This window comes from Chelonia mydas, chromosome 16, assembly GCF_015237465.2.
Source record: "Chelonia mydas isolate rCheMyd1 chromosome 16, rCheMyd1.pri.v2, whole genome shotgun sequence".
Classification (NCBI taxonomy): domain Eukaryota; kingdom Metazoa; phylum Chordata; order Testudines; family Cheloniidae; genus Chelonia; species Chelonia mydas.
This window is the reverse complement of record NC_057857.1, coordinates 24,932,117-24,944,851: the sequence shown is the minus strand read 5'-3', so window position 1 is coordinate 24,944,851 and position 12,735 is coordinate 24,932,117. Positions and strand designations below refer to the sequence as shown.

The 12,735-nt window shown below is 43.4% G+C and overlaps 1 protein-coding gene across 3 annotated transcripts in view; it reads right to left on the bottom strand.

The window, feature by feature from the left end:
• ZBTB34 (zinc finger and BTB domain containing 34) overlaps nt 1-5,199 on the bottom strand; it is a 29,152-nt gene extending 23,953 nt beyond the window's left edge. For 2 of the 3 annotated variants that reach the window (XM_037880093.2, XM_037880090.2), the window contains exon 1: nt 5,023-5,198. The gene's annotated coding sequence lies outside the window, so the exon portion shown is untranslated. Of the gene's footprint in view, nt 1-5,022 lie in introns of all 3 variants that reach the window. The other variant, XM_037880094.2, reaches the window with a different exon arrangement.
• Nucleotides 5,200-12,735: the final 7,536 nt, after the last annotated feature.

Here is a 12,735-nt window from a genome sequence, read left to right as displayed (position 1 = left end):
TTAAATTATTTATGTCAGAAATAAAGAATCATTAAACCAAAGTTAAATAAATCGTTAATTTACCCTAAAGGAGTAAATCCCACAACAATTTCTGCATGAATTTATTTGTATCCTTCATTTTGAATCTCTCCTATTTGGGCCTTGGCAAGTTGCAAAGTACGGGTACAAAAACCAGAGTACACAAATGTAGAATTCTGATCTCAGTACAAGTAACAATTTATTGTGAGTCACTAAGAAAGTCAACAGGATCTGGAGTTAGCCCCTTGAGCCAGAAAGATACCACAGCACAACTGAAAAATGTTGCAATTTAGTTCAGTAACATTCTGCACTTTTTACTGTTGCACTAAAGCTTCATTTTGTTTACACTTTCTCTATAGCACAGAATGTAGTTTTTCTATGTATCTTTTGTATTTAAAGGTAACATCAAAGCACTTTATATTGTACTGTATTAGATACTGGCAAACCAAGAGCTGTCATGCACATAATTCCTCATGCTCCTTGGATGCAGGAATGCCACATACTGTCGGGGGAACACTGGTTATGACTCCAGGATATTCCCTGAACTTTTTAAAGAGAGATACAGTACCTTTAATTGCTATCTCATCAACCACACAAATAGGCAGAAACGGACTTGGATTAATGTCATTCAAAAGGACTTGCATATTTATACCTGCCTCTGAAAATTTCCACTACATGCATCCAACGAAGTGGGTATTCACCCACGAAAGCTTATGCTCCAATACGTCTGTTAGTCTATAAGGTGCCACAGGACTCTTTGCCACTTATTCAAAAGGACATCATCTGTAATAATATGACAATACTGCACTTCCAACATTAAGGAGATCCAGTCTCTTAAAACTGGAGGAATATAGAAGTCTGTGATGTATTTCCTAACAAATTTGATTAGGCATCCTTTCTTGACATAACTGGGGGGAAAAATCCCATGTCCCAAAACCAAATACAGAAGTCAAAAGATGCCAAATATTTTCTTTCAATTGTTAAGAAAGGTGTACGGGTCACATAATACAGACCCCTTAAGCTTCCCACAACACAAGGCACCAAGACAATGAACTAAAATTCCACTTGGCAGGGGTCAAAAGTTATACTTTCATGGTTTTTGATGTACATGTAACTGAGAGGGCTACCTGAAATAAAATTTGTGCGTATGTTGTGGTTTTGAAAGTTCTCTCCTGGGATCAGTAAATTAACATACTTTTGTTTAGGACAGATGGAACCATAGCGTCTCTTGTAATTGTAAGGCTATTAAAAATAACTCGGCAACAATTCAAATCATACCTCTCCCCTATTTCCCAAAAAAATCTCCAAATCCCAGCTCCTGAGAAAAAGGAGCTGACAGAATACCAGGCGTAGGAAATGCTGCAGTATCCAGTCCCTCCATTTTTGTGCGCAGGCAGGGTACTGAAGATTATAAATTTCAGAGAGAAAAATTCTTGTTAATTTCAACCTTTTGCCCAATAGGAACTAAAAAGGGAAATAGTAGAGAGAGCCAATGTGAATGTGTCCTCATCACACACATTCAGAACAGCTCCAACACTTTGGTGGTAAGCCCTCTATCAGAGGAGCAATAATATGTAATTTTTATGGCTAGCCAAAAAACAAGAATTCCATTTTGCAAAACAGATTTAGCTTTTACATTGTTTCCATTCCACATTAAGATGAAACCAAGACCTTTCAAAATTTTTCCTGATAAAACACGAGACTCACCCCAATAGCCAACAGCTCAGTAAGACGCTGGACACACAGATCCATGTCCCTGGTTAGTGTTCTCTTCGCTGTAACAACCTTTTAGTACAGGGATTTGATCCTAGGTCTCTCAAATCCCAGACAAGTGGCCTCCCAACAGAGCTATAGCCATTTTGGGGCTCTCTCTTGCTCTCTCACATTGGAGCTGTTCTAATTTGCATAAATTAACTATTCACTAGGTCCAACAGAGTCACTATAATCCAGTGATTAGGTCCAAATTCCTGTTCCAAATCATCAGGCACAGCAGGGACATGAACCTGGTTCTTCCACATCCTAGGTGAGTGCCCTAATCATTGGGTTATTGGCTATTTTAGGGCAGTTCCCTCTTAAATCCAGCATAGAATTTCTGGTGTAAGAAACCTTCCCAATGAAAGTTTTACCAAAACCAATAATTTCCATGAAAAGTTTCAGTTTGACAAATCAGCATTTTCCAGCTAAATTTTTGAAAAATTGAGTTCTGTTGAAAAAAATCCCCACCAGCAATAGTAATTTAAGCGGTTGGTTAAAAACGTTAATAGTGTAATTTTAAAGACGAGTGCTTTTAGTTATTAAACTAGTAAATTATTAGATTACAAACGCACTATACTTTGCAATGCACTGAGAATAGTGTGGCATCTAGACATAGCAATTGGGACACTAGAAATATAGAAAAATTTAAGACTTCTTCTTTGAGCAATATTACAACAGAGAAAGTACTTCTGAAACAAAAACATGAGGACTGCTTTCTCCCTTATTACCGCTATGTGCACTGCTGGCTCATGTAAAAATGATTATAGTGAAAATAAACAGGTAAAGATTCAAAGACCAGGAGACAACAAAGTTTTCATGATCAATTCAAGTTTCAGGTCGTCCGATTTTAGCTCAAAAAGTCAGTTTACATGTAAACATAGATATATGTACACATCTAATTCCAACAACAGCAATAACCATATCAGTGAAAGGCTGGAAGTAAAGAAGCTCTGTACACAAAGGTTAGGTGCCAGACAAGTACAACGTATGCTTCAGAACCATAAATGTGCTTTGAAATCAGCAAGATATTTAACAAGTAACCATCTGTGTAGTCTTCATTTTTTGCACATATCTGAACACTTATGCAGACACCAACATTTCCATTTTCACCATTTATAGTCAAGTATTTAATGGTTCCTAAATCACAATTATCACAACCTTTTGTCCAAATTTGAGAAACCAAATGTTTCAACAAGCCACTTGCAACATGGGAGACAATTCTGTTAGCACAATCTGTTTTGGAAAATACATATCCTTTACTTTGTCAAAGCTAAACTGTGAAATAAATTATTTTTAATATTTTATGCTATTACTACAGATGAAGAATATGTAATTAATGTCAGTGACATGTTCGGCTGGTTTTCTAATTTCTCACGTACAGCTGTAATAACTTTTTACATTTTAGATAATCAGACATCAGCCATTATTTTCTTGATGTAATAGTGTTTTAAAGCAATGAAAATTAATGAAGTTAGCCATCTATTTAGGTATGATAACAAAATCATCGCTACAGTACATTAAAAGAACATGACATCCATCTGTACTTTCCATGTCAGTACTCTCCATCTCTCCCTTGTTACACCACTTTCTTCTAATTGGATGTTTTTTATTATCATTCAGCAGTCTCCATAAGACCTGTATACTGGCCACTCTACAGCTGTCATTAAGGGGAAAAAGGGATGGCAAAGTGCGGACGCTTCCTGATCTCAAAAAAAGAAAAGGAGTACTTGTGGCACCTTAGAGACTAACCAGTTTATTTGAGCATGAGCTTTGCATAGCTATGCATCTGATGAAGTGAGCTGTAGCTCACGAAAGCTCATGCTCAAATAAACTGGTTAGTCTCTAAGGTGCCACAAGTACTCCTTTTCTTTTTATGAATACAGACTAACACGGCTGTTACTCTGATTCCTGATCTCAGGCAGCTACCCAACCCCTGACACTTTCAGCCACAACCATGTCCGTGACAATGTCTCTCTACTTTGCAATGCGTTGTACTGTAGCTATTTTTAACTAAGTAGTCGTGGCCTCCTTTCCTCACCTTTAAAATCTAGTCGTTTTTATTTTATTACAGATTGCTCTCCAAGTTTGGAGGGGAGAGGGAGAAAGGGGGCTTTAAAAATAAATTCAAACCCAGCAAGCTTATTTTTCTCTAAAAGCGGCAAAGAGTCCTGTGGCACCTTATAGACTAACAGACGTATTGGAGCATAAGCTTTCGTGGGTGACTACCCACCTCGTCGGATGCCTGTATGCGCCAATACATCTGTTAGTCTATAAGGTGCCACAGGACTCCTTGCCGCTTTTACAGATCCAGACTACCCCTCTTATTTTTCTCTGTGTTCCTGCAATAAACTAATGTATGCATAACGGAAGGTTTTAAAAACTGCTTTAGACATTTTTTTCCCAAAGGGAATAACAAACGTCTATCTAGACTGAAAATTAACTATAGGCTTAAACTCTTCAGAAGAAATGTTTATAGTCTGTCTGTCTACCCTTAAGCATAAGCAGTTCTATACCAGCCAGCATAAAATATTCTTGTTGTAGTCGGAGGGCTCCATATGAAAATATTAGCTTTACAGAAAGCTTCAATATTTACAAGCCACCGCCTCCCCATTTACAGGACAAAATTAAGCGGAACGGATCATTTACGTTAGAGGCGGGCGGTCCCGAGCAGGCTGGGGCACGGAGCGCGCGCCCAGCGCACCAGCAGCCCCGGGAGCGGGCGGCTCGGGCCCCGCAGCGCAGCACCGTGAATCCGACCGTTTCTCACCGAGGGCTCCGATCTGGTGCTCGCCGGGCGGCCCGCGCCCGCAGTTCCCATGTCGATTTCCGGAGGCTCGGGCCCCCTCCCGCGGCGGGCGGCAGCATCGGTGCCCGGCAAGGTGGCGGGGAACGGGGCAAAGCAGCCAGCGAGCCCACCCGGGGCAGGACCGCGCAGCCAGAGCCCGCGATGCTGCCCATCCGCCGCGCCCGAAGCAGCCCCGCGGCGGGCGGGCCCCAGGCGAGGGGCAGCGGCCACGACCAGACGGCGGCGGCGGCGGCAGTGCCCCGTGAGGGGCCGCGGGGAGAGCAGTCCGCGCCCGCCCGCCCGCCCTCCGCCCCAGGGGAGCGCCCTGCCCGGGGGGCTGCACCGGGACCCTGCGCGCCTGGGGAGGCCTGGGCTCCCGCCGCGGGGGCTGCGGCTCCGGGGGAGAGGGAACGCGGCCGGCCCCAGGCCCTCGGGCCCCGCGCCCGCCGCCGGCGGCTCCTCACCTGGGGGTCTCGGGGTCTCTCACATGGCGGGTGCCCGGCCCGGCCCGCTCCCTCTCAGCGCCGCTTCCCGCCCGCTCCCACAGCTAGTTGCACCCGGAAGTGGTTCCTGAGCAGCAGCAGCACTTCCGGGTCACCCGCAGACCGAGGCGGGCGAGGGCCGGCGGCTCCCCCGGCCGAAGGGCGGGGCGCGGTCCGGCGTTTCCCTTCGAAGCGGGCCGAGTCCCGCCCCCGCGGCCGCCCCCTTCACGCGCCGGCCGCGGACCCCGCCCTGCCCCCGCGAGGCCGAGGCTCGGCCGCGGGGCCGCCCCATAACGTCGCCGGCGCTGCAGGGGAGGGCGACGGGCTCCGCTCCCTGCGGCGCCCCGGGTGCCGCTGCCGCGGGCGCTCCCCCGCGGATGCTTCACGCGGCCCCTGGGCCGGCGCGGCCGCCGCGCACGGGCGGAAATGGGCGCGCCCTGCCCCGCTCACACCTGCGCGGCTCCGCGGCGCCTCCGGGCGGCCCCGGCGCGAGCCCCGTCAGGAGGGGGCATTTGCAGCCAGCCGCGCCCCGCTGAAGCGCCGTCGGACGTGGCTCCTGCCGCGGGCTCGGGCAGTGGCACGCTGGGGCCGGAGCTACCTGCCGCCTCGCGGGCTGCTCCGACCAGGTTCCTCCGGGGGCCCGGGGGCCGTGGTGGTGGTCAAAGCCGGATAATTTTCAGTTAGAGGTCACGTTTTAAGGCCTTTATCAGGAGAGCTAATGTGCATGTGTGTTAATGCGGTGTACTTTAGGAGAGCCTAGTCCCCTTAAAATAAAGTGAACACAATGCTGTTCCCGGCTTCTTTTAATTCTGGTTGGGTTCCACTTTTTGGGCTCTCTCTCAACCGGCTTAAGGGCCAGCGATCTCAATTTAAACCTCCGCTCACAATTAGTCTGAGCATCATGAAGGGAAGAAAAGGCTTTCACCCATCCTGGTCATTTGAGAAAGTTGTACAGTGAAGTGCAACAAATCAATGGGGGCTGCCTTTTTTTTTCTTCTTTTTATTGCTCATGATTCATGCAATAGCAGGGTAGATAGAAAATTATACACAGCAGAAGTACATGTCCTCTACTAATATGTTTGTTTTCTACCTTCCCAGGCTCAAAGGTGTAACAGAGACAAATATGAGATATTTTGGATTATTATTGTTGGAAATAACAGAGTAGGGGCTATCCAATTTCTTGCATCCAATGCAGCATGTATGATTACCTGCCCTATGGGAAGATGGCGTATGTATGCATTCGGTACAAGGAGCTCCTGGCCCTCAGAGACAGTGTACGGGCTTTGGAGGCCAGGGTGGCTGACCTGGAGGAGCTAAGGGAGACAGAGAGGTACATAGATGAGACTTTCCGGGACACAGTAGAACAGTCCCACCCGTGGTCTGACAGCCTCTGTGCTGTTGAGGAGGATGAAAGGCCTAGAGAAGGAGAACATCCAACTGGAGCAGAGGGAAACAATCCCATAGGTGGGCCCCTCCTTCCAGATGATGATGTGATATCCTCTTGCACTGAGGATACCTCTCCGGGGGAGGGAACTCCAGTTATCAGGAAGAGACAGGTAATAGTTATGGGGGGTTTGATCATCAGAAACATAGATAGCTGGGTTTGCGATGATCGGGAGAACCGCATGGTGAGTTGCCTGCTGAGTGCAAAGGTTACAGATCTCTAGGGACATCTAGATAGACTTATCTGTAGTGCAGGGGAGGAGCCAGTGGTCGTGGTACAGGTAGGTACCAGTGACACAGGGAAGGATAGGAGAGAGGTCCTGGAAGCCAAATTTAGGTTGCTAGGTAAGAGATCCATGGTAGCATTCTCTGAAATACTTCCAGTTCCAAACACAGGGCCAGTTAGGTAGAACTGCAGGGTCTCAATGGGTGGATGAGACGACAGTGTAAGTAATAGGGGTTTAGATTTATTAGGAACTGGGGAAACTTTGGGGACAGGGGAAACCTATACAGGAAGGATGGGCTCCATCTAAACCAAAATGGAACCGGATTGTTGGCACTTAAAATTAAAAAGGTCATAGAGCAGTTTTTAAACTAAGGCCTGGGGGAAAAGCCAACAGGTGTAGAGGGGCACGTGGTTCAGACAGAGACATCCCTTAGGAGAGGATCTATTAATGGAGATTCTCTATGTCCTAGTAAGGAGAAGAGGATGGAAGATGATAAAATACAGGTAGGATCTGATGAGAAACTGTCAAATGAGAAGTCTCATTCAATTACATCATGTAATGGCAAACAGCTAAAAAGTGACAGGTTTTTAAAGTGCTTATATACCAATGCTAGAAGTCTAAATAATAAGATGGGTGAACTAGAATACCTCATATTAAATCAGGATATTGATATAATAGGCATCACAGAAACTTGGTGGAATGACCATAATCAATGGGACATGGTAATACCAGGGTACAAAATATATTGGAAGGACAGAACAGGTCATCCTGGTGGAGGAGTGGCACTATATGTGAAAGAAAGCGTAGAATCAAATAAAGTAAAAATCTTAAATGAACCAAAGAATCTCGATGTATAGTAATTCCATGCTCGAATAATAAGAATATAGTGGTAGGGATATACTACCGACCACCTGAACAGGATGGTGATAGTGACTGTGAAATGCTCAGGGAGATTAGAAAGGCTATTAAAATAAAAAAATCAATAATAATTGGGGATTTCAACTATCCCCATATTGACTGGGTACATGTCACTTGAGGACGGGATGCAGAGATAACGTTTCTTGACACCTTAAATGGCTGTTTCTTGGAGCAGCTAGTCTTGGAACTCACAAGAGGAGAGGCAGTTCTTGGTTTAGTCCTAAGTGGAGCACAGGATCTGGTCCAAGAGGTGAATATAGCTGGACCACTTGGTAATAGTGACCATAATATAATTAAATTTAACATCCCTGTGGCGGGGAAAACACCACAACAGCCCAACACTGTAGCATTTAATTTCAGAAAGGGGAATTACCCCAAAATGAGGAGGTTAGTTAAACAGAAGTTAAAAGGTACAGTACCGAAAGTGAAATCCCTGCAAGCTGCATGGAAACTTTTTAAAGACACCATCATAGAGGCTCAACCTAAATGTATACCGCAAATTAGAAAACAGAGAACCAAAAAAAGGCCACTGTAGCTAAACAGGGTAACAGAAGCAGTGAGAGGCAAAAAGGCATTCTTTAAAAAGTGAAAGATAAATCCTTGATGAGGAAAATAGAAAGGAGCATAAACTCTGGCAAATGAAGTGTAAAAATATAATTAGGAAGGCCAAAATAGAATTTGAAGAACAGCTAGCCAAAGACTCAAAAAATAATAGCCATTTTTTTTTAACTACATCAGAATCAGGAAGCCTGCTAAACAACCAGTGGGGCCACTGGATGATCAAGATGCTAAAGGAGCACTCAAGGACGATAAGGCCATTACGGAGAAACTAAATGAATTGCTTGCATTGGTCTTCAAGGCTGAGAATGTGAGGGAGATTCCCAAACCTGAGCCATTCATTTTAGATGACAAATCTGAGGAACTGTCCCAGATTGAGGTGTCAGGTGTCATTAGAGGAGGTTTTGGAACAAATTGATAAACTAAACAGTAATAAGTCACCAGGACCAAGAGTTTTGAAGGAACTCAAATGTGAAATTGCAGACTTGCTAACTAATCTGTAACCGATCATTTAAATCAGCTTCTGTAACAAATGACTGTAGGATAGCTAACATGCCAATCTTTAAAAAGGTGACCCTGGAAATTACAGGCTGATAAACCTGACTTCTGTACTAGGCAAACTATTTGAAACTCTAGTAAAGAACAAAATTGTCAGACACATAGATGAACATAATTTGTTGGGAAAGAGTCAACATGTTTTTTTTAAAGGGAAATCATGCCTCACCAATCTACTAGAATTCTTTGAGGAGATAAACAACTATGTAGACAAGAGGGATCCAGTGGATAGAGTGTACTTAGATTTTCAGAAAGCCTTTGACAAGGTGCCTCACCAAAGGCTCTTAAGCAAAGTAAGCTGTCATGGGGTAAGAGGGAAAGTCCTCTCATGGATTGGTAACTGGTTAAAAGATAGGAAACAAGTTGTAGGAATAAATGGTCAGTTTTCAGAATGGAGAGAGGTAAATAGTGGTGTTCCCCAGGGGTCTGTACTGGGACCAGTCCGATTCAACATATTCATAAATGATCTGGAAAAAGGGGTAAACAGGTGGAAAAATTTGCAGTTGATACAAAATTACTCAAGATAGTTAAGTCCCAGGCAGATTGCAAAGAGCTACAAAAGGAGCACAAAAAACTGGGTGACTGGGCAACAAAATGGCAGATGAAATTCAGTGTTGATAAATGCAAAATAATGCACATTGGAAAACATAATCCCAACTATACATATAAAAAGATGGGGTCTAAATTAGCTGTTCGCACTCAAGAAAGAGATCTTGGAGTCATTGTGGATAGTTCTCTGAAAACATCCACTCGATGTGCAGCAGCAGTCAAAAAAAGCAAACAGAATGTTGGGAATCATTAAGAATGGGATAGATAATAAGACAGAAAATATCATACTGCCTCTATATAAATTCATGGTACACCTACATCTTGAATATTGTGTGCAGGTGTGGTCACCCCATCTCAAAAAAGATATACTGGAATTGAAAAAGATTTAGAAGAGGGCAACAAAAATGATTAGGGGTATGGAATGGCTTCTGTGTAAGAATAGGTTAATAAAATTGAGACTTTTCATCTTGGAAAAGAGCCAACTAAGGGGGGACATAATTTAGGGGTATAAAATCATGACTGGTGTGGAGAAAATAAATAAGGAAGTGTTATTTACTCCTTTTCATAACACAAAAACTGGGGGTCACCACATTAAATTAATAGGCAGCAGGTTTAAAACAAACAAAAGGAAGTATTTCTTTCCACAATGCACAGTCAACCTGTGGAATTCTTTGCCAGAGGATGTTGTAAAGGCCAAGACTATAACAGGGTTCAAAAAAGAACTAGATAAGTTCATGGAGGATAGATCCATCAATGGCTATTAGCCAGGATGGGCAGAGATGGTGTCCCTACCCTCTGTTTTCCAGAAGCTGGGAATGAGAGACAAGGAATGAATCACTTGATGATTACCTGTTCTGTTCATTCGTTATGGGGCACCTGGCATTAGTCACTGTCGGAAGACAAGATACTGGCCTAGGTGGACCTTTGGTCTAACCCAGTATGGGCATTCTTATGTTCTTACATACTAGAACAGAACTCTTTAGATTATTTTTCATAAATAATTGTTTTTGTACTTCACTCAATTTCTGAGGCAAATAATTACCAGTAATACATGTGGGCCTATGGTGAGGTGAATGGATGTGGGTTTTGAGCTGAAAATGAAAGACACTTAAGAAGGATGAATCTTACTCCTGTGTAACAAATCACTTAAATATCTGGCAAAACTAATGCTAAAGGCCGAACTATGGAGGTCAACTGAGTAATGTTTTGAAGGTCATACCAGTAATATGACCTCAGAATCCTCTGGGGGTACTACCAGGGGTTATAGAAAAACTCCAGTACTAGCAATATCACTGTTCACCCTCACTCATTTCTGTTACTGTTCTGAGCGTACTGCAAAAAGCAACATTTTAATAGCAGACAGAGCCAGGGTCAGGGACTGTTTCCTCATTCATGTCTCCTTGCTGCTCCTGGAATGTTACCAGTTCTTTGGGACCCCAGTGTGGAGGGCAGCCAGAGTCAGGAAGTCTCTACACTGTGATACATTTGCAGTGCAGCTTCTATGTTAACAAATACTGATTTTCTTGTTGTCTTAATCCCACTCAGTTGCAATCGCAAAGAGGCTAGTTCAGTGGTTCTCAAACATTTGTACTGGTGGCCCCTTTCAGATAGCAAGCCTCTGAGTGCAACCCCCCTTATAAATTAAAAACACTTTTTTATATATTTAACACCATTATAAATGCTGGAGGCAAAGCAGGGTTTGGGGTGGAGGCTGACAGCTTACGACCCCCCCAAGTAATAACCTCACGACCCCCTAAGGGGTCCCAACCCACAGTTTGAGAACCCCTGGGCTAGTTTCATGTGTGGAAAAGGGCGTTACACAAAAGTTTCCTGCTTTCAACATCCAGAAGCTTTTCACATCAAAATGGCCTGACTTTTGCTTGCAGAAAGTGCCTTTCTTGTTTGAGAAAAATTCAAGATGAGATCAAAACATATTTGTAAACCGAAATCTTGCTTCATTAAACTCAATGGAGAGAACTTTTTCATGCAGGTCTCCAGTGAACATTATAAAATGGCTTTGTGGAATCATTCAAATTCCTAAATCTGGCTTTCATACCAGTACATTTGTAATACTGTAGCAGGATACGATGACTTTATGGCATCATGTGAAAGTGTCCTTCAAAAAGCAAGAGATAATTTCAGATAGCAATGTAGCTCTGTATCCTGCAAGAGCATGATTATGAAAAGTTAGAAATTCCTGCTCCTCTTAATGGAAAAACTGTACTCGGGAAAAATAAAGCCACTAATAATATATATACACTTGGTTCTTTGATAGGGTCAATTTCACAAACCTGAAAACAATTATGAGCCAAAACAGCTGAGAGGAAGTATTTAATCAGAAAAACATAAACGATAATCGGGAATCATTTCAGAACACTTAACCAGATTTCCCAAAAGCCACAATTGAGAAAGAAGGCTGTACTGGTTAAAAAACCGACCTGGTTTAGTGGAGAAGTGAGGGCAGTTTTATATATATTATATGAAAATATTTATAACAAATGGAGGAAGGGGAAGTTGATAGTAATGAATATAAATCAGAAGTTAGGAATTATAGAAAATTGATAAGAGAAGCAAAGAGTCACCAGGAAAAATCTATGGCTAGGAGAGTTACGGACAATAAGGAACTTTTAAATTATATTAGGAACAAAAAGAATCCTGACAGTGGTATTGGTCCAATACTAGATTGAAATGGAAGGTGTATGTGCCGATGAGTTCTTTGATGGCTGCTGAATCTAATGCATCAGTGACAGTCCTGTCCATGGGTAGGGCACACCCACACACTAGCAATGCTCTGCATTGAAGCAGCAGATTCTTTCCTCCTCTGACGCTGGTCATCACAAAGCTTGATCCAGTCCTCCTTGGAATGCCTCACTCCATCTACAAGCTGACTCTGCCAATCAGAGCAGCATTCTGCACTCCTTTTCCAGTCATCCACAGAAATTCCAAAGGATACTAAATCATCTTTGCAAGCATCCCGAAATCTGTGCAGTGGTCTGCCTCTGTATCTAGACCCTTTGCGAGCCTTAGAGGATAGCAAGCTCTTCAGGATCCTGTAATCTGGCATTCGCTTGATATGTGCAAGCCACCTGAGTCTTTTCTTACTAATCAACTTTTCCATGAATGACATACCAGCACAATTTAACACTTCCACACTTGTCGCCCAGTTTTGCCATCTTATTCAAAGAATTTTATGCAAACATCTGATATTAAAACTGTTTAGTCTTTTGGTATGTTTGGCGTAAGTCGTCCATGTTTCTGAGCCATATAGAAGAGTGGACTTTGCCTCATAAATATGGATTTTCACTTTAGTTGACAATTTATTATTGTTCCAGGCTCTGTCTTGCAAAAGGCCAAAGTTCCTGGCTGCTTTTCCAATTCTACTAGTGAGCTCAGCATCAAGATTTACATTGCTAATAACAGTAGAGCCAAGGTAGCAAAATTTGTC